Source organism: Bufo bufo, chromosome 5, assembly GCF_905171765.1.
Source record: "Bufo bufo chromosome 5, aBufBuf1.1, whole genome shotgun sequence".
NCBI lineage: Eukaryota > Metazoa > Chordata > Amphibia > Anura > Bufonidae > Bufo > Bufo bufo.
Window position 1 is genome coordinate 532,089,270 of NC_053393.1, and position 21,731 is coordinate 532,111,000.

Genomic DNA, 21,731 nt, shown 5'->3' on the forward strand with positions numbered 1-21,731 from the left:
TGGCATATCATTTACTTTTTTCTTTACATATATATTTTTTAACCATGTTACAATAAAATAAAATATATTTTTACTTTTGGTACCATGAGCTTCGTTCTGTTTTTTCGCTAATCTCACTCGGGAGCTAGTATCGAGTCACAACTACGGGTGTCCTCTGTGGCTACATTCCCCATCTGGACACCCTTGGTCTTTTTTGTTTTTCTATATAAATAAATAAAAGTTGAAATGCACTTTTTAAATTTGATCAATCAATTGGTTAGTGTAATGTTTATTATCTTTACTCACTCCAAACACTCCACACAGTTACTCTGCCCACTCCATAAAGTTACTCTGCCCAGTCCAACCTTTCCACAGTTACTCCAGCCACTCCAACCACACAACAGTTACTCAAGCCACACCACCCAGTTACTCTGCCCACTCCAGTTGTAGACTACTGGTGGAGGCAAGAACACTTCACACAACTTCCCCAGAAATTGTAGCTTTTCTAGTAGTAGTTATATTCTTGTACATAGGAGCAGTATTATAGTAGTTATATTCTTGTACATAGGAGCAGTATTATAGTAGTTATATTCTTGCACATATGAGTAGTATTATAGTAGTTATATTCTTGTACATAGGAGCAGTATTATAGTAGTTATATTCTTGTACATAGGAGCAGTATTATAGTAGTTATATTCTTGTACATAGGAGCAGTATTATAGTAGTTATATTCTTGTACATAGGAGCAGTATTATAGTAGTTATATTCTTGTACATAGGAGCAGTATTATAGTAGTTATATTCTTGTACATAGGAGCAGTATTATAGTAGTTATATTCTTGTACATAGGAGCAGTATTATAGTAGTTATATTCTTGCACATATGAGTAGTATTATAGTAGTTATATTCTTGTACATAGGAGCAGTATTATAGTAGTTATATTCTTGTACATTGGAGCAGTATTATAGTAGTTATATTCTTGTACATAGGAGCAGTATTATAGTAGTTATATTCTTGTACATAGCAGTATTACAGTAGTTATATTCTTGTACATAGCAGTATTACAGTAGTTATATTCTTGTACATAGGAGTATTATTACAGTAGTTATATTCTTGTACATAGGAGCAGTATTATATTAGTTACAGTTAGGTCCATATATATTTGGACAGAGACAACATTTTTCTAATTTTTGTTCTGTACATTGCCACAATGGATTTTGAACAAAACAATTCAGATTCAGTTTAAGTTTAGACTTTCAGCTTTAATTCAGTGGGTTGAACAAAATGATTGCATAAAAATGTGAGGAACTAAAGCATTTTTTAAACGCAATCCCTTCATTTCAGGGGCTCAAAAGTAATTGGACAAATTACATAATTGTAAATAAAATTTTACATTTCTAGTACTTGGTTGAAACCCCTTTGTTGGCAATGACTGCCTGTAGTCTTGAATTCATGGACATCACCAGACGCTGTTTCCTCCTTGTTAATGCTCGGCCAGGACTTTACTGCAGCAGTTTTCAGTTGCGGTTTGTTTGTGGACCTTTCTGTCTGAAGTTTAGTCTTTAACAAGTGAAATGCTCTATTGGGTTCAGATCCGGTGACTGACTCGGCCATTCAAGAATATTCCACTTCTTCGCTTTAATAAACTCCTGGGTTGCTTTGGCTTTATGTTTTGGGTCATTGTCCATCTGTATTATGAAAAAAAAATAAAAAAAATAAACTAATACAATTAAATAAACCAATATTTCACCATCAATCCAAAACAGAAATTACATTCGGGTCACATACAATGATGACTCGACTTTAGGATACAAAATAAAAAAAATTTAACTTAAAAAGTCCACAGCTATTGGAAAAAAAAAAAAAAAATATATATATATATATATATATATATATATATACATATATATATATATATATATATATATATATATGTACAGTTGCAAGAAAAAGTATGTGAACCCTTTGGAATGATATGGATTTCTGCACAAATTGGTCATAAAATGTGATCTGAACTTCATCTAAGTCACAACAATAGACAATCACAGTCTGCTTAAACTAATAACACACAAAGAATGAAATGTTACCATGTTTTTATTGAACACACCATGTAAACATTCACAGTGCAGGTGGAAAAGGTTTGTGAACCCTTGGATTTAATAACTGGTTGAACCTCCTTTGGCAGCAATAACTTCAACCAAACGTTTCCTGTGGTTGCAGATCAGACGTGCACAACGGTCAGGAGTAATTCTTGACCATTCCTCTTTACAGAACTGTTTCAGTTCAGCAATATTCTTGGGATGTCTGGTGTGAATCGCTTTCTTGAGGTCATGCCACAGCATCTCAATCGGGTTGAGGTCAGGACTCTGACAGGGCCACTCCAGAAGGCGTATTTTCTTCTGTTTAAGACATTCTATTGTTGATTTACTTCTATGCTTTGGGTCGTTGTCCTGTTGTAACACCCATCTTCTGTTGAGCTTCAGCTGGTGGACAGATGGCCTTAAGTTCTCCTGCAAAATGGGAATTAATTTTTCCTTCGATGATAGCAATCCGCCCAGGCCCTGACGCAGCAAAGCAGCCCCAAACCATGATGCCCCCACCACCATACTTCACAGTTGGGATGAGGTTTTGATGTTGGTGTGCTGTGCCTCTTTTTCTCCACACATAGTGTTGTGTGTTTCTCCCAAACAACTCAACTTTGGTTTCGTCTGTCCACAGAATATTTTGCCAGTACTGCTGTGGAACATCCAGGTGCTCTTGTGCAAATTGTAAACGTGCAGCAATGGTTTTTTTTTATAGCAGTGGCGTCCTCTGTGGTATCCTCCCATGAAATCCATTCTTGTTTAGTGATTTACGTATCGTAGATTCGCTAACAGGGATGTTAGCATATGCCAGAGACTTTTGTAAGTCTTTAGCTGACACTCTAGGATTCTTCTTCACCTCATTGAGCAGTCTGCGCTGTGCTCCTGCAGTCATCTTTACAGGACACCCATTCCTAGGGAGAGTAGCAGCAGTGCTGAACTTTCTCCATTTATAGACAATTTGTCTTACTGTGGACTGATGAACAGCATGGCTTTTGGAGATACTTTTATAACCCTTTCCAGCTTTATGCAAGTCAACAATTCTTAATTGTAGGTCTTCTGAGAGCTCTTTTGTGCGAGGCATCATTCACATCATTCAATGCTTCTTGTGAAAAGCAAACCCAGAACTGGTGTGTGATTTTTATAGGGCAGGGCAGCTGTAACCAACACCTCCAATCTCATCTCATTGATTGGACTCAAGTTGGCTGACACCTCACTCCAATTAGCTCTTGGAGATGTCATTAGTCTAGGGGTTCACATACTTTTTCCACCTGCACTGTGAACGTTTACATGGTGTGTTCAATAAAAACATGGTAACATTTAATTCTGTGTGTGTTATTAGTTTAAGCAGACTGTGATTGTCTATTGTTGTGACTTAGATGAAGATCAGATCACATTTTATGACCAATTTGTGCAGAAATCCATATCATTCCAAAGGGTTCACATACTTTTTCTTGCAACTGTATATATATATATATATATATATATATATATATATATATAAAACTGACAAATGAAGTCATGTTTAATCCAGAGATACATTTCTCCATAACGGTCTGTTTTTATGGTTCCTCTTAATCTCTAATGATCTCATCCACCTGAGCTCAGACAGTATTTGGCTGACTGCGGTCATCTGTTGGAAGGCCTCGCTGTGTAAGGACACCCGGGTTCTTGCATGCCAATGGTAGTATTTAATGGTGGTTATTATGAGGTACATTGTTCCCCTGTCGATATTACCGTTAGTTGATGGAACACCATAGATAATCTCAGGATATTTCAGGGACTGCAACCTTGATATTTTTAAGCTGTTGGACACTGTCCTCCATATTTTCCTCCCTCCCCAGCACTTCTTTATGAAATGCTCCATCCTCTCCTCTTCTGGACATCCCCGGGGACACTTCCTATCTGACTGAGTCAAGTATTTTAGCCTGTTCTTCTAGCTTCTTTGGGGGAACAAGGGGAACCTGATAAAGAGGGGTATAACCTACCTACAGAGGAGAGATGTGGTCGCTGAATATGATAAATCCAAGGGTGTTCTTTGACTCCATGTTTCTAAAAGTTAATTTTGGTTGCCTGGATTCAGAGAACAGCTCCCTGTGGGTAAACAGTGTCGGGGACTGGCTGGATATTGCCTTTTGCAGAATCTTGGGTGCGAGGCGGCAGTCTCAAGAGGAAGAGATGGACGAGTGACTACCTCCCCCAGTATCTGGACTATGTGCTGAAATGTGTCAGAAAGTGGAGGCTAGAGAAGTCTTTCATCGTGAGTAAGACAAGGAAAGAACTGCATATTAAGATATGTAGAGATTTATTTTGCTCTCCACTTGCTCTGAGGGATTGTCCGACCACCACTATCCATGAAAGTCTTAGGTTTCTCAATGGTAAGTGACTCCCAGCTAAACTGTATGACATTGCCTGGTTGTCACTACATGGGAGGCACTATGTCAGAGGGAACCTAAAGAGCCTAGCTGAGAAAGATTCTGGAAAAGGTAAAATTACAGATACATACGGGGACCAGTTTTCCAATTTCTCTTCCCAATTTAGCCTGGCATTATCGTACCTCCCGAATTTAACCCCTAAGATCTTAATATAGGTGGAGGCATTCGCAAATTGTGGTAGATCAAAATCAGGATTAGAATTTAGTGTTCAGAAAGCTTGACTCTTCTCAAGGTTGACCAGAGACCCTGAGGCCTCTGAGTAGCTTCTGATGGCTGCAGACATCTGCACCTCACGAGGCTCAGATATTACCACAGTCACATCAACCACATAGGCAACAACACTCAGAGGCAGGCAGTAGGGGAACGGCTCCCCCTGAAAAATCACACTTCTACAGCGACCTCAGGAACGGGTCTAAGGCAAATACATACAGCAGAGGACTCAATGGGCAACCCTGTCTCACCCCTGCCTCAACTCTGAACGTGTCAGCCTAACAACCATTGACCAGAGGAGTGAGGGAGGGGGGTGGGGGGCTGGAGCGACCATTGGAACGTCCACCGAAATGACCAACATGGGGGGGGGGTATGGTTGATAAGTTCGGATGGACAGTGGGAGATCCGAATCCAATGTAATAGGACACTGAACAGGGAGTTTCTTATATTAGCATAGATGATGTACTATGTATTAGATTTGTATTTTTCTTCCTGTTCAAAGTGACATCTAACTTATTATATCTGCTACATCAGATGTGTATGTATGGATGTACTCGGACTTGGTACTGTCAAATTCTCCTGCAACTCTGTGTTGTAATGGAAAAAACATTTACCGTATTTTTCGCCCTATAAGACGCACCGGCCCATAAGACGCACCTAGGTTTTTGGGGAGGAAAATACGAAAAAAAATGTTTTAACCAAAAGGTGTGCTTTTGGTGGGTTTGGAACTAATGGTGGTCTGTGGATGATGGACACTGTTATGGGGGATCTGTGGATGACGGACACTGTTATGGGGGGGATCTGTGGATGACGGACACTGTTATGGGGGGGATCTGTGGATGACGGACACTTACGGGGGGATCTGTGGATGACGGACACTTACGGGGGGATCTGTGGATGACGGACACTTACGGGGGGATCTGTGGATGACGGACACTTACGGGGGGATCTGTGGATGACGGACACTTACGGGGGGATCTGTGGATGACGGACACTTACGGGGGGATCTGTGGATGACGGACACTTACGGGGGGATCTGTGGATGACGGACACTTACGGGGGGATCTGTGGATGACGGACACTTACGGGGGGATCTGTGGATGACGGACACTTACGGGGGGATCTGTGGATGACGGACACTTACGGGGGGATCTGTGGATGACGGACACTTATGGAGGGATCTGTGGATGACGGACACTTATGGGGGATCTGTGGATGACGGCCACTGATGCCATCCACAGATTCCGTGTGCCCCCGCTGCCGCCGCCCCCCCAGTATACAAATATAAAATGTATTATTGAATTAAAAGTTATTAAACATGCCCCCCTCACTCCTAATAGTCCCGTATATCCTAATTGCTTCTGTATAATGCCGGCAGGCGGGCCGGGCGGCCGGCGTGTCACTCACTGACGTCACTTGCCTGCGCCGCCTGCTTCATTCATAAAGGAGGCGGCGCAGGCACGTGACATCAGGGAGTTACGCTGCCGCCCGCCCGGGTCCCCCCCCCCCCCCATCTGCCGAATACAGTGACTCCAATTCTTTCCACTGCTTGAGATACTGGCTATACTTACTCTTCCCTCTTTTAACTGACAGTCTCTTTAACGGCTTGGTCACACGAACGTATTTTGCGTTCCGTATATAGGAACCATTCATTTCAATGGGTCCGCAAAAGATGCTCTGTTCCGTGGCCCCACAAAAATGATGAGTCCTGTCCTATTCTTGTCCGTTTTACGGACAATAGGCATTTCTATAATGGGCCTCCTGTTCCGTTCCGCAAATTGCGGAAGGCACACGGGCGGCATCCGTTTTTTTCGGATCCGCAATTTGTCGACCGCAAAAAATGGCACGGTCATGTGAACAATCCCTAAGAGGAATCTGATCTCATCCTTGACGTCCTCCCACCAGTCAGCCATGTTTTCATAAAAATCCACTCTCTCTAGCTGATCTTCAAGAAGGGAGTAGTGTTGATCACGAATATTAGAATTTCAAATTTTTATCGCGAATATAGGTACTTCGAAAATTCGCGAATATTTCAAATATAGTGATATATATTCCTAATTTTGAATATTCGATTTTTTTTTAAATCAGTACACATGATCCCTCCCTGCTTCTAGCTTGTGGGCCAATGAGAAGGCTGCAGTATATTTGACTTTAGGAGTAGTGTTTGCGAATTTTCAAATTTTTATTGCGATTTTTTTCAACTTACAACTATTAGACAAAGAAGATTATAGCACTATATTAGCTAAATTGCTCTATATTCGTTTTTTTTTTCCGAATATTTGCTATATTGCTATAACTTCGTTTTTTCGAATATTCGTAATATTCTAAAACAAGAATATATAGCAATATAGCAATATAGTGAATATTCGAAATAAAAAACGAATTTAGAGCAATTTAGCTAATATAGTGCTATAATCTTCTTTGTCTAATAGTTGTAATTTTTTTCTCATCTGAAGTTCAGATTGGAAAAAAATTACAACTATAAAAAAAAAAAGATTATAGCATAATTTTAGCTAAATTGCTCTAAATTATTTTTTTTTTGAATATTCACTATATTGCTATATATTCTTGTTTTAGAATATTACGAATATTCGAAAAAACAAAAACGAATATAGAGCAATTTAGCTAATATAGTGCTATAATCTTCTTTGTCTAATAGTTGTAAGTTGAAAAAAATCGCAATAAAAATTTGCATTACTAAAATTCGCATGACGAAAATTCGCATATTTCACGATCATTACCTTGCCGATTTTTCGAGTAAAAATAATCGTAGAGTATAACGAATATTCGAATTTCCGAATATTCTACAAAATATTCGCGAAATATCGCGAATTCGAATATGACCCCTGCCGCTCATCACTAGAAGGGAGTGGATGTAGCTCTGGACATAAGGATCATCCAAGAGACTGGAGTTGAGTTTCCATAAGCCTCTCCCCACATCAGGGCGCTCCCAAACAAAAATACAAGGCCAGGTGGTCAGAATAAGGGACAACTTTTTCCCTCCTCTCACTAATATTTTTAGAAGGACTCACCAGAGCTAGGTCTATCCAACTGCTTCTACCAGCACAAAAATAGGTAAAATTTGTCTTTCTACCACCACACACAAACACATTGCACAGGCCAGCCTGAAGAATCATCCTGTTTAGGACCTTAGAGTCATTAGTAAGGAGTCTGCCAGTAGGTCTGCCACTGGGTGTCATAACAGCACTAAAATCCCCCGCCATAACCACAGGAACAGATGTGAACAGGTATTACTTTACCACATTAAAAAGTTCAATCCTCTCAGTCACTGTCTGTGGACCATAGATATCGATGAGCCGGAGCCTTCTACCTCGGATAGTAACCTCCAGCACTAGACACCTTCCCATCGAAAACCTCCTTTAATCTATGAATGGTCACATCACTGGTGTTAAATAGGATGGAGACCCCCAGCATATGGTTCCACAGCCAGTGACCAGTGGCCATTCTCTCTCTGCCTCTCGTACAAATCTTAAAGTATTTAAATGGGTCTCCTGCAAGAAGACATCAGCATCCAGTTGTCCACTCTCCCTCAGTGGTGGACACTGGAGCAGAAGAAGAGACAGCCTCTGAGTATTCAGCCTTTGTAACCACCACCATGTTCCCCTCAATGACATCTGACTGGGGTTGGGTTTGTACTGGGTTGCTGTGTGGTATGTCCTGTTTAAGCTCTGGCCCTGACGGCACTGACCCTGATATCAACGCGTCCTCCTCTAGGTCATCTGTCCCTGCTAGTAAGTCATCGTCTAGAAAGTCTTTGCAGATGTTATGCCAGGCATCAGGACTGTCCCTGTGGGGATGACCAATCTTACCACACAAATTACATCTAATGGCCTGGCAGTTGGCACTGACATGACACATAGGCTGCACTTCACCATGGTACACGCACTCACCAAGTGACCAGTTTTCCCACACTTAAAGCACTTTCTAGGCTGACCCGCATAGAAACATACACGCTTCTCCCGGCCAATGAAGAAAGAATTGGGCAGATGTTGGGTAATACTTTGGTGCTGATAAAGATTCACCAAGACCCTCCACCCCCCAGTCCAGACACCGTCTTTATCACTGGTCTTGGTGAGTTCTGACATAAGGTCACAATGTCTCCTCAGCCAAACTACAATGTCCTGGTGGGGAACCAACTCATTCCAGAAGATGATGGTCATATTAACAGTATCTGGGCTTAGAGATGGGTATAAAACTGAACTTATTCCAACCCTCTTCTTCTCTAAACCTGGTGAAGCTAGCCCAGAAGCGGTCCAAGTCAGACATGAGCTTGAAACTGATGTCATAGCCCTTTCTGTCCGGGAGGTTTATCACAGCCAGGATGTTGGATGGCAGGAAGTCCATTTGCTTACATAGGAGGTATGTCATCAGAGAGCTGCTATCGGGCAGCTTTTCCTTGGCACCTCTATGCCTGAACCTGACCATGTTCCTCCTCTTAAAATCCTGGCTGGTATAACTTGTGTTTGAAGTAAATGATGGTGAACCACGGCTCCAGGCATTTCTAGAGGAGGTGTAACCAGGTCCACTATCCTGCAGTTCTTGTGGGCCTTGTGTAGACTGCTGGCCACCTGTACTAAGGGGTTCTGGTACTGTCTGTGCAACTAATGGGGAGAACTCCTGTGCATCAGATTGTACTGCTCCCCACCATCATATTTTACCAGCAATCACAGAGGAAACCACAAATTGTCCTGATTCCCCAGATGATCCCAGATCCCACACAGACTGTGGTGCACCCTCCCCTGACACAGCATTATCACACAGATGATCAGCAGTATTATCGCACACTGAATCAGCAATATCATCAGACACATGAATGTCCTCACAGTCCTCAGCAGTACAGTCCTGCCCATGAGAGCCATGAGGGCCCAGCTTAGTAATAACAGTCTGATATGCTGCTGCACTGTTACCTTCTGGAGTCCACAGTCCATCTGCACAGTGCTGCCCCCTGATGCTTGTGGTGACTACATTGCTATTACAGGGTTACCTTCTGGTAGATGTCCTGCTGCAGAGTGCTGGATGCTAGTTCTGTGCTAGGAACTGCTGCAGGTGCTTGCTGGTGCTGGATGCTTGCTTCCCCTCTGTACAAGCTACCTTCTTTAAAAGAGAAACTTGCTGGCTGCAGTAAAGGTTTTCCATGGGACTGCCGGGCACCATCTTGGAAAAATTCAGACTCCAAGCATTGCTGGTTCCTGTAAGTTTCTCAAACTGGTCCCAGATGTTCTAAGACAGAGTCCATCTCTTTTATAGTGTCAGCGAGCTGTATGGCCAGGGAGCTCAGCTTGCGGTCATGCAGCTCCTGGCGGTCAGGGTTTGCTGCCTTCAGCTTATACATGCAGTCTATCTGCTTCTGAAGCTGCAGTTTCTCTTTCTTCAGAGTCTCCATTCTCTGCACCAGTGCTGGGATCTCATCAGCCAGGCAGAGCTCAGGTGCGCGCTCTTCCCCTTTAGCAGACTGTCCATTGCTGGGTATTGCAAGCTGTGGACCCACAGGATGGCCTCCCACAGGTGTAGTAGTTGTTGCTCCGCTTGTTTCCAGCCCAAGCCTCTGTACTGCTGGTGAAGACACTTGTGGCTTTGGACTTGCTGAGTCTGCTGTCACTGTGGTCGGTGCACAATCTCCCAGGTTTTTTCCAGTGTCGGCAGCTTGAAACCTTCCTGCTTTTCCACCTTTGGTCTCCTCCACACTTTCTGCTACTTCTTTGCTGTTGCTCCCAGATCTTGTACGGTCAGATGGTATCAGGACATTTTGTTTCAGGTTTTGCTGAGTTGTTTGTCTTTCCAGAGAAGTTCTTCTCTGTCTGCATGGGGAAGGTGTGGGCTGCACACCTGCAGGCTGCAATAAAGTCTGCTTCACCTCCTGCAAACTCTGCTGGCCTCTTGCTTCTGAGTATTCCTGCACTGTGGTTTTGGTGTCACTTTTTGCTTCAGGACGCTGCACTGGTAGGTGGATTCATCAAACTGTTACTTACTGCTGCTTCTTTCTTCTCTGCTGTTACTTTTTTCCCATCCTGGCTTCTTGCTGCACTGGGACTGCTGACAACATGACTGGGACTGCTGGCAATGTGACCACTGACATTCTGCACATTTATTTTCATCCATGGATTGAGAGGACTCAGAGTTGTTTCCCAGAATAGGCCTTGGAGCCTGGGCCTTGCTTGGGGAACATCCCTGCCCAAGGTGCCCCTCCCTGGGCTTTCTCCAGACATGAGGAGAGCTACTGAGACACAACCTCTCAGCTAGGAGGCAGTATTATAGTAGTTATATTCTTGTACATAGGAGGCAGTATTATAGTAGTTATATTCTTGTACATAGGAACAGTATTATAGTAGTTATATTCTTGTACATAGGAGGCAGTATTATAGTAGTTATATTCTTGTACATAGGAACAGTATTATAGTAGTTATATTCTTGTACATAGGAGGCAGTATTATAGTAGTTATATTCTTATACATAGGAGCAGTATTATAGTAGTTATATTCTTATACATAGGAACAGTATTATAGTAGTTATATTCTTGTACATAGGAGGCAGTATTATAGTAGTTATATTCTTATACATAGGAGCAGTATTATAGTAGTTATATTCTTGTACACAGGAGCAGTATTATAGTAGTTATATTCTTGTACATAGGAGCAGTATTATAGTAGTTATATTCTTGTACATAGGAGCAGTATTATAGTAGTTATATTCTTGTACATAGGAGGCAGTATTATAGTAGTTATATTCTTGTACATAGGAGGCAGTATTATAGTAGTTATATTCTTGTACATAGGAGGCAGTATTATAGTAGTTATATTCTTGCACATAGGAGGCAGTATTATAGTAGTTATATTCTTGTACATAGGAGGCAGTATTATAGTAGTTATATTCATGTACATAGGAGCAGTATTATAGTAGTTATATTCCTGTACATAGGAGCAGTATTATAGTAGTTATATTCTTGTACATAGGAGCAGTATTATAGTAGTTATATTCTTGTGCATAGGAGCAGTATTATAGTAGTTATATTCTTGTACACAGGAGGCAGTATTATAGTAGTTATATTCTTGTACATAGGAGGCAGTATTATAGTAGTTATATTCTTGCACATAGGAGGCAGTATTATAGTAGTTATATTCTTGTACATAGGAGGCAGTATTATAGTAGTTATATTCATGTACATAGGAGCAGTATTATAGTAGTTATATTCATGTACATAGGAGCAGTATTATAGTAGTTATATTCCTGTACATATGAGCAGTATTATAGTAGTTATATTCTTATACATAGGAGCAGTATTATAGTAGTTATATTCTTGTACACAGGAGCAGTATTATAGTAGTTATATTCTTGTACATAGGAGGCAGTATTATAGTAGTTATATTCTTGTACATAGGAGGCAGTATTATAGTAGTTATATTCTTGCACATAGGAGGCAGTATTATAGTAGTTATATTCTTGTACATAGGAGGCAGTATTATAGTAGTTATATTCTTGTACATAGGAAACAGTATTATAGTAGTTATATTCATGTACATAGGAGCAGTATTATAGTAGTTATATTCCTGTACATAGGAGCAGTATTATAGTAGTTATATTCTTGTACATAGGAGCAGTATTATAGTAGTTATATTCTTGTGCATAGGAGCAGTATTATAGTAGTTATATTCTTGTACATAGGAGCAGTATTATAGTAGTTATATTCTTGTGCATAGGAGCAGTATTATAGTAGTTATATTCTTGTACATAGGAGGCAGTATTATAGTAGTTATATTCTTGTACATAGGAGCAGTATTATAGTAGTTATATTCTTGTACATAGGAGCAGTATTATAGTAGTTATATCCTTGTACATAGGAGCAGTATTATAGTAGTTATATTCTTGTACATAGGAGCAGTATTATAGTAGTTATATTCTTGTACACAGGAGGCAGTATTATAGTAGTTATATTCTTGTACATAGGAGCAGTATTATAGTAGTTATATTCTTGTACATAGGAGGCAGTATTATAGTAGTTATATTCTTGTACATAGGAGCAGTATTATAGTAGTTATATTCTTGTACATAGGAGCAGTATTATAGTAGTTATATTCTTGTGCATAGGAGCAGTATTATAGTAGTTATATTCTTGTACATAGGAGCAGTATTATAGTAGTTATATTCCTGTACATAGGAGCAGTATTATAGTAGTTATATTCTTGTACATAGGAGCAGTATTATAGTAGTTATATTCTTGTACATAGGAGCAGTATTATAGTAGTTATATTCTTGTACACAGGAGCAGTATTATAGCAGTTATATTCTTGTATATAGGAGGCAGTATTATAGTAGTTATATTCTTGTACATAGGAGCAGTATTATAGTAGTTATATTCTTGTACATAGGAGCAGTATTATAGTAGTTATATTCTTGTATATAGGAGGGAGTATTATAGTAGTTATATTCTTGTACATAGAGGCAGTATTATAGTAGTTATATTCCTGTACATAGGAGGCAGTATTATAGTAGTTATATTCTTGTACACAGGAGTAGTATTATAGTAGTTATATTCTTGTACATGGGAGCAGTATTATAGTAGTTATATTCTTGTACATAGAGGCAGTATTATAGTAGTTATATTCTTGTACATAGGAGCAGTATTATAGTTATATTCTTGTACATATGAGCAGTATTATAGTAGTTATATTCTTGTACATAGGAGAATGTCACTACCAGAGTTTTGAGACGTTCTCACAGCTCTGTTTCTCCACCCCTGTGATGATTTCACTACTAGAGCTTGGAGGAGTCCTCCCAGCTGTTCCTCCTGCGTTTGATTTCCCTGCCTTTAAATCACCCCTCCTCCTTTCTAGGCTGTGGATTATAGTTCTCATTTGAGTTGTAGCTCTTGCTTGAGTATCTTCACTTGTTAGCTTTCATTTCACTGGACCTGTGTTCTGCTGCAGCAAGCACTCCGGATATTGCCAGCTGTCTTTGGATCCGTCTTCTCTGCGGCTGCAGCCCCTTCAGCTAAGTGTGCAGACATTGTTATGTACCTGTTTATTTTCTGACTGGATCTGAGGTGGCCGTGCCCTTTCCACTATTGTAGGGGTTACAGTGGTCATCAGTCTTAGGTACGTGGGCATGCCCCGTTCCACCATTTGGATCCGGGCATGTGCTTTAGCAGCATAGGGAGAGCTTTGAGGGTCTGACAGGGGTCACCCTTTATCCTCCCTAGTTTGGGTCCGGTCAGTAGCTCTATTAACTGTGTATGCTCTTGTTGCTCACATACAGCCGTGACAGAGAAGTATTATAGTAGTTATATTCTTAACCAAATTTATTTTTATTCAAAGTAAGTAAGGCATATCAATCGATCACAAACCATCGTAGCATCACTGGTAAGGCAAAGTCACAAATCGGTTATGGAAGTGACCACAAATGCATGTCAGTGCAACACATGTTGTACAAAATGATACATCAAATGTGACAGACAATAAGAATCAAATATAACACAAATAAGAGGAAAAGAGAGGGAAAGGAAGGGAAAGGAAAGGGGGGGGGGGGGTAGGGGAGTTTTCCCCAACTCCATCAGGGGAACTTCCTATATGTCTTCCAGGGCGACCAGATTTTCAGAAAGCGGGAACGCGTGCAAGATTCCCAGTGGGCCAGCTCTTCAAACCTGTAGATCTGATCCACCTTATCCCTCCACATCGAAACAGTGGGAGGTTCAGTATCCTTCCAAAGCAGCGGGATGAGCAGTCTCGCCGCCGTGATGAGCATAGTAGGAAGATCAGATCTACAGGGGGAAAGCGAGTCATTAGGGCACCAAAGCAGAATCAGTTTAGGATCCAGCTTAACCTGCTTAGCACACACCTCATTTATCAGAGCTTCTATACTGGTCCAGAACGCTTTAATCTTTTCACAGTGCCACCAAATGTGTGACAGAGAGCCTACGTCTTTTCTACACCTCCAGCACTCACTTGGGAAATCTGCATTAAGCCTATGCAAGAACTCCGGGGACTTGTACCATCTCGTGAGCAGCTTATACGAGTTTTCTTGTACCTTAATACAGCGGCTAAAGCCGTGAGAGTGTGTAAGGACAAAAGCCCTTTCCGGGTCTGTAAGGTGGATGGACAATTCCCTTTCCCATGAAGAAAGGAAATGTAGCTCAGGAGGGGAGGCTGAGAGTAACTCCTTATATATAGTAGACAGCGGTTTAGGGATCCTACGGGCATCTGATAGTCTCTTAGACAGCCAAGAGGGGGTTCCAGAGGTGGTGGGGGGTGGTAGCTTAATCATCTTAATTTCCTTCTGCAGGGCAAAACTCTGTAGGAAGGAAGCTTTTTTGACTTTAGGGTCATTCAAGACCGTGGACCAATCCAGGGACCCATCCGGGGACCTAATCTCACTTAAAGGGATCTCGGCCAAAAGAGGCCAGATACCTGAGGGCTTCTCGGCTTCCGGATGGACATAAAACTGTAAAGAGGAAAGCGGAGTACCCGGTATGGGAAACTCAAGTGTTCTATCCTTAAACTGCTTGGCCCACTCAACAAACATACCCTTCCATAGGAGTGGCAAAGAGGAACTACCCGGAGAACAAGGGGACAGCCCCCAGAGAATCCGCTTCATTCTAGTGGAGAGCAGAGAGCGCTCAAGACACACATATGGAGCACTATAAGTGCTATTGAGGAGGGATAGACCTCTAAATAGTTGAAAGGCCACATAGTAGGAACGTATGTCGGGCAGACCAAAGCCGCCAAACCTCCTCTCTCTGATCAGCACCGAATAAGCAATTCTGGAGGGTTTACTTCCCCACAAAAAGAGGGAGAAAACTCTGCGGATGTCTACAAAAAATGAGTGCGGCAGCCAGATAGGCAACACCTGCAGAAGGTACAAAAATTTAGGAGCTATAAAGGTCTTGAGGTAGTTCCTCTTGCCACACCAGGAAATAAACGGCAGTCTAATAGAGTGCAGCTGCCTCCTAACTGAGGACAATAAGGGGGCATAATTCAGAGCAAATAAGTCCTTCGCCTGAGACGGGACGTGCACTCCCAAAAATACTATGTCTTTTGTAGCCCAGTGAAAGGGGGTAGTAATCTGAAGGGCCTCTTTTATAGTAGTTATATTCTTGTGCATAGGAGAAGTATTATAGTAGTTATATTCTTGTACATAGGAGGCAGTATTATAGTAGTTATATTCTTGTACATAGGAGAAGTATTATAGTAGTTATATTCTTGTACATCGGAGGCAGTATTATAGTAGTTATATTCTTGTACATCGGAGGCATACGGGAAGCAGGGTTGCTCCCCTCCATTCACTGCCCGTGTGGCCCAGGGAGAGCAGGAGTGGTGATTGCCCACTGTGAAGACTAGGTCCACCATTATTGCTGCAGCCACCACTCCTATCATCTTCTTACTCCCCACGCTTTCCCCTGAGGGACGGGATTTTTTTGTATTCATCTCTAAATTGCACCGTAAAATACATACTGTTATGTGAATACACCCTAGCCTTTTCACTTCCCAAGACCACCAGGGATGCTGAGAATAACACCTCTACTGCCCTAGATCACTGTTTATACTTAAATGAACCCCTTCACTGTCCAAAAGAGCCAGAGATATAGATACTAACATCTTCACCAACTGCCACGTATACTGAGATTAACCCATTCACCACCCTAGATCATCAGGCATACTAACATTAACTACCCCAGATCACCATCACCATGCAATCCTCATTACCCTAGACCAGTAAAACTACAGCTCCCACCATGCCCTGCTGTAGGCTAATAGCTGTAGGCAATGTGGGCATGATGGGAGTTGTAGTTTTGCAACAGCTGGAGATCCTCAGGTTGGCAATCCCTGCCCTAGACCATCATGGATACTAGTAACATAGTAACATAGTACACAAGGCCGAAAAAGGACATTTGTCAATCCAGTTTGGCCTGTCATCCTGCAAGTTGGAACTAGTTATTGGAACTAATACACTCGCTTTCCTAGACTACTTGGTATTTTGACACTTATTGCATGTGTGACCACTGCTCCATTCAGTTCTATGGGACAAGCTTTATTTCAAACAGCCCTTTATTGAATGAATTGGTGGTCACTGACCTCATACACACTATCACTCCATTCATATGAGGGATTTTAAACCTCTGTTCTAATGATCACTGGGGGTCCCAGTAGCAATCTTCCTAGTGATCAGACTGATATTCCCTTTTCTTTAAATAGGGGATAAACATTCTTTGTGGGAAGATCTTTTACTGAAATCACTGAAAATAATGCTGGAACTGCCTGCCGAATCCGTCAAAACGTATGAAAACTGATGGCATTTGGCAGACGGATTAGGATCCTGATCCATATGACAAATGCATTGAAATGCCGGATCCGTCTTTCTGGTGTCATCCGGAAAAACGGATCCTGCATTTATTTTTTTCACATTTTTTGCGGTCTGAGACGGCGCAGACCGCAATGCTGGATCCGTTTTGCAGGAACACTCGGGGCCGGATCCGGCATTAATGCATGTCAATGGGAAAAAATGCCGGATCCGACATTCCTGCAAGTGTTCTGGAATTTTGGACGGAGATAAAACTGCAGTATTATCTCCGTCCTGAACAGTCAAAAAGACTGATCTGAAGACATCCTGAACAGATTACTCTCTAGAATGCATGGGGATAAAACTGATAAGTTCTTTTCCGGTATTGAGCCCCTAGGACGGAACTCTATTCCGGAAAAGAATAACGCAAGTGTGAAAGTGCCCTAATGCAGGTATAAAGTGACTCAACTTTTCATGTAGAATCTATATTGTAAAATGGAATTGGAAGGCGAACATAAGTTCTACATACAGAACTGCAGACATGTGCAGTCTGCACTGGGTCCTAGTGCCTGTGAGAGTCTTCTGGTAGAGGGAAGCTCCGGCCATGGCCCTTATACAAGGAATATTCTTCCTGGCAGTAAACAGTGTAACGGTGCGAGGGGCTTAATCTGACAGACAGAAGATTCCGCTCCCCGAAGAAATAACAGAGTAACCTGCTAATCCCCATCATTATCTGCTTAACATCTTATCAAACCCAGAAACTCATTAAAACTTTGCAAAAAATTGCAAACAAAGCGTAAACTTTCTTATCCGAGGAGCGGCAGGGGGACAGTTCTATATCAATTATGTATCACTCAGTATTTGGGTCATGATGGAGCAGGTTCCTGGAAAGTCTCATCTCAGCATCATTATCAGAACTTCTCAGCAGTTTGGTCACGTCTAGAAACGTTATAAGCACATACTATACATCTATTATGTAGATAGATATGAGATAGATGATAGATAGATAATAGATAGATAGATATGAGATAGATGATAGATAGATAGATATGAGATAGATGATAGATAGATAGATAGATAGATAGATAGATAGATAGATAGATAATAGATAGATAGATATGAGATAGATGATAGATAGATAGATATGAGATAGATGATAGATAGATAGATAGATAGATAGATAGATAGATAGATAAGAGATAGATGATAGATAGATAGATAGATAGATAGATAATAGATAGATAGATAGATAGATAGATAGATAGATAGATATGAGATAGATGATAGATAGATAGATAGATAATAGATAGATAGATAGATAGATAATAGATATATAATAGATAGATATGAGATAGATAGATAGATAATAGATATATAATAGATTATAGATAGATAATAGATGATAGATATATAATAGATAGATAGATAATAGATAGATAGATAGATAGATAGATAGATAATAGATAGATAATAGATGATAGATATATAATAGATAGATAGATAGATAGATAGATAGATATGAGATAGATAGATAGATAGATATGAGATAATAGATAGATAATAGATAGATAGATAGATGATAGATAGATAGATAGATAGATAGATAGATAGATAGATAATAGATAGATATGAGATAGAAGATAGATAGATAGATAGATAGATAGATATGAGATAGATAGATAATAGATAGATAGATAGATGATAGATAGATAGATAGATAGATAGATAGATAGATAATAGATAGATATGAGATAGAAGATAGATAGATAGATAGATAGATAGATATGAGATAGATAGATAATAGATAGATAGATATGAGATAGATAGATAGATAGATAGATAGATAGATAGATAGATAGATAGATATGAGATAGATAGATAATAGATAGATAGATATGAGATAGATAGATAGATGATAGATAGATAGATAATAGATGATAGATATATAATAGATAGATAGATAGATAGATAATAGATAGATAATAGATGATAGATATATAATAGATAGATAGATAGATAATAGACAGATAGATAATAGATAGATAATAGATAGATAGATAGATAATAGATATATAATAGATGATAGATATCAAATGAAGAGTTGTGAGCAGTACAGCATGAAGTCTTGTAGGAGGTGCCAGCGGTTGTGGATGTGATTCTACCTCCAGAAAATACACAAGAAAAAAAATTCCACAGCACATCCAACAAGTAGATAGATATGAGATCAATAGATAGATAGAAAAGATGTAGATAGATATGAGAGAGAAAAGTATGAATGACGGATAGAGATAGATAAATAGATAAAATATAGATATCTAGAGAGATGATTATAAATATGAAATACATAGATCGATAGACAGAGAAATTAATGGATAGATCCACTTACCCTACCCCCCTCTATAATTGATACCACTGATCATTTATACTTCAGTAAGGCTACTTTCACACTAGCGTTGTTTAAATCTGGCGGGCAATTCTGTCGCCGTAACTGCCCGCCGGATCCGGAAAAACGTGTGAAAACGAATTACATTTGAATCCTGATCAGGATTCTGATCACAATGAAAAAATGCATTAGAAAAAACGGATCCGCCATTTATGAACTTTAACTTTTTTTGCACATTTTTCAGGTTTAACATGCAAAAGCCGGATCCGGTTTGACTGAACACAAGGCGCCGGATCGGGCATTAATGCAAGTCAATGGGAAAAATGCTGGATCCGGCATTCAGTCAAAGTGTTCCGGATTTTTGGCTGCAGGTAAAAAAATACAACATGCTACGGTTTTCTGAAAAGCCTGATCAGTAAAAAAAAAAGACTGAACTGGATGAATCCTGATGCATCCTGAACGGATTGCTCTCCATTCAGAATGCATGGGGATAAAACGGATCAGTTCTTTTCCGGATTTGAGCCCCTAGGACGGAACTCAGCGCCGGAAAAGAATAACGCTAGTGTGAAAGGGACCTTATAACAGTTATTCCTAAATTTTTACGAACCAGGTAAATAGTCTGGAACATGAAGTCGGCAATCCCCGCTGTGTCCACTAGGTGGAGCTCCGGCTGCACAGTAATTCCACTGCTCAGTGAACAGAGACCTCTGTGTCCTACGTGTCACTGCTGTGTGCGGGGACAACAACCTACATGTGCGGGTCACCTACCTCCATCCTGCATGCCCCACTGTGCACTGCAGAACATCCTGGGGATCCTGCAATGTGCTGCAGAAGGTTCTGCTCTCTGCAGCCTGTGGCCCCTGCTCCAGAGCCCTGCATCACCCGGCCATCCTATCCAATGCCATTGAGGGGCCCCATAGTTACACACGGCGTGCTCCAGACAAACTCTATATCACTATTCCATGCTGGGATTTGTAGTCCACAGCTAATTATCGACCATCATTCCTTTAGTCCTGGATCTTGCCTGTCTGTGTACAAGTACTTTACATATATGGATGTAGCAGAGCTGAGTCTGTCAGATGTAGCAGAGCTGAGTCTGTCAGATGTAGCAAGACTGAGAAGTTGACAGACGGCAAATCTACAGAGTTTATGGTTAAGAAACAGTGACATGATGGCAAATTCATGTCTGCTACATCCAGGCAGTGCCATTCAGTATACCCGGAGGTGTAGAAAGATGTAGCAGAACTGAACTCGTTCACTCGACTTAACCACACTGCATGATAGCAAAATCAGCTCTGCTACATCACTATGTGCAGTATGTAAACACAGGTTTCTCTGAAAACTTTCCAAACTCTTTTGAAAATCTCAGAAATGCCAATAAATCTGAATCCAGCCATAAACCCGTCCGCAGACGGATGTGACGGGACGTTTTCTACCATGGTCCTAGTTTGGGGCGTCTTTATTGCGTCAAAGTTGCCTCTTTCTTTACCTGGCAGAATTTGCTGCTGCAGAATTGGGCGTTTTTCTTAGTATGGCTTCTCCTGCTAATGTCAGGCCCAGGCCTCCAGTGTTACTACAGCTGGATAATAGTATCAGTACTGCTAGGAGTAGTAATAGCAGTAACACTGGAATTATTACTATTTCTATCACTATCGTTATTTTATCACTGTACTGCCTACTAGTACTACCATAACAGTCTTTACTACAACTACTACTATTGTCTTTACTACTAATAATATTTTTGCCCTTTCTATTACTACTTCTCCCACTATTACTACTACCACTATTGGTATTACTACTATTACTACTATTTTTGCTATAATCACTGCCTTTAATACTACTTTTACTACTATTATTGTTTTCCTACTACCGGTATTATTTTTTACTTCTATTAATGTCTTTAGTGCTGCTACTACTACTGCTTTTACTACTATTACTGCCTTTACTACTTCTTCTACTACTATTATTACACTACTACTATTTTTCTTTTTCCGACTATTGCCTTTACTAATGCTGTTATTATTTTATACTGTCTTTAATACTACTGTTACCCTTTTTATTGCCACTATATTTACTATTACTATCTTTACTACAACTACTTTACTTTTATTTCTAGAAAAGTCATTGCATTATTACCCCTGCTAGTGATAGTAGTAGTAATAGTAGCAGTAGTCTCACACTTAGGCCCCTATCACACGAGTGAGTTTTCCGCGCTGACGTGAACGCATAGCGCCCGCACTGAATCCTGACCCATTCATTTCAATGGGTCTGTGCACATGAGCGTTGTATTTCACGCATCAGTTCTACGTTACTTAAAAATCGCAGCATGTTCTATATTCTGCGTTTTTCACGCAGC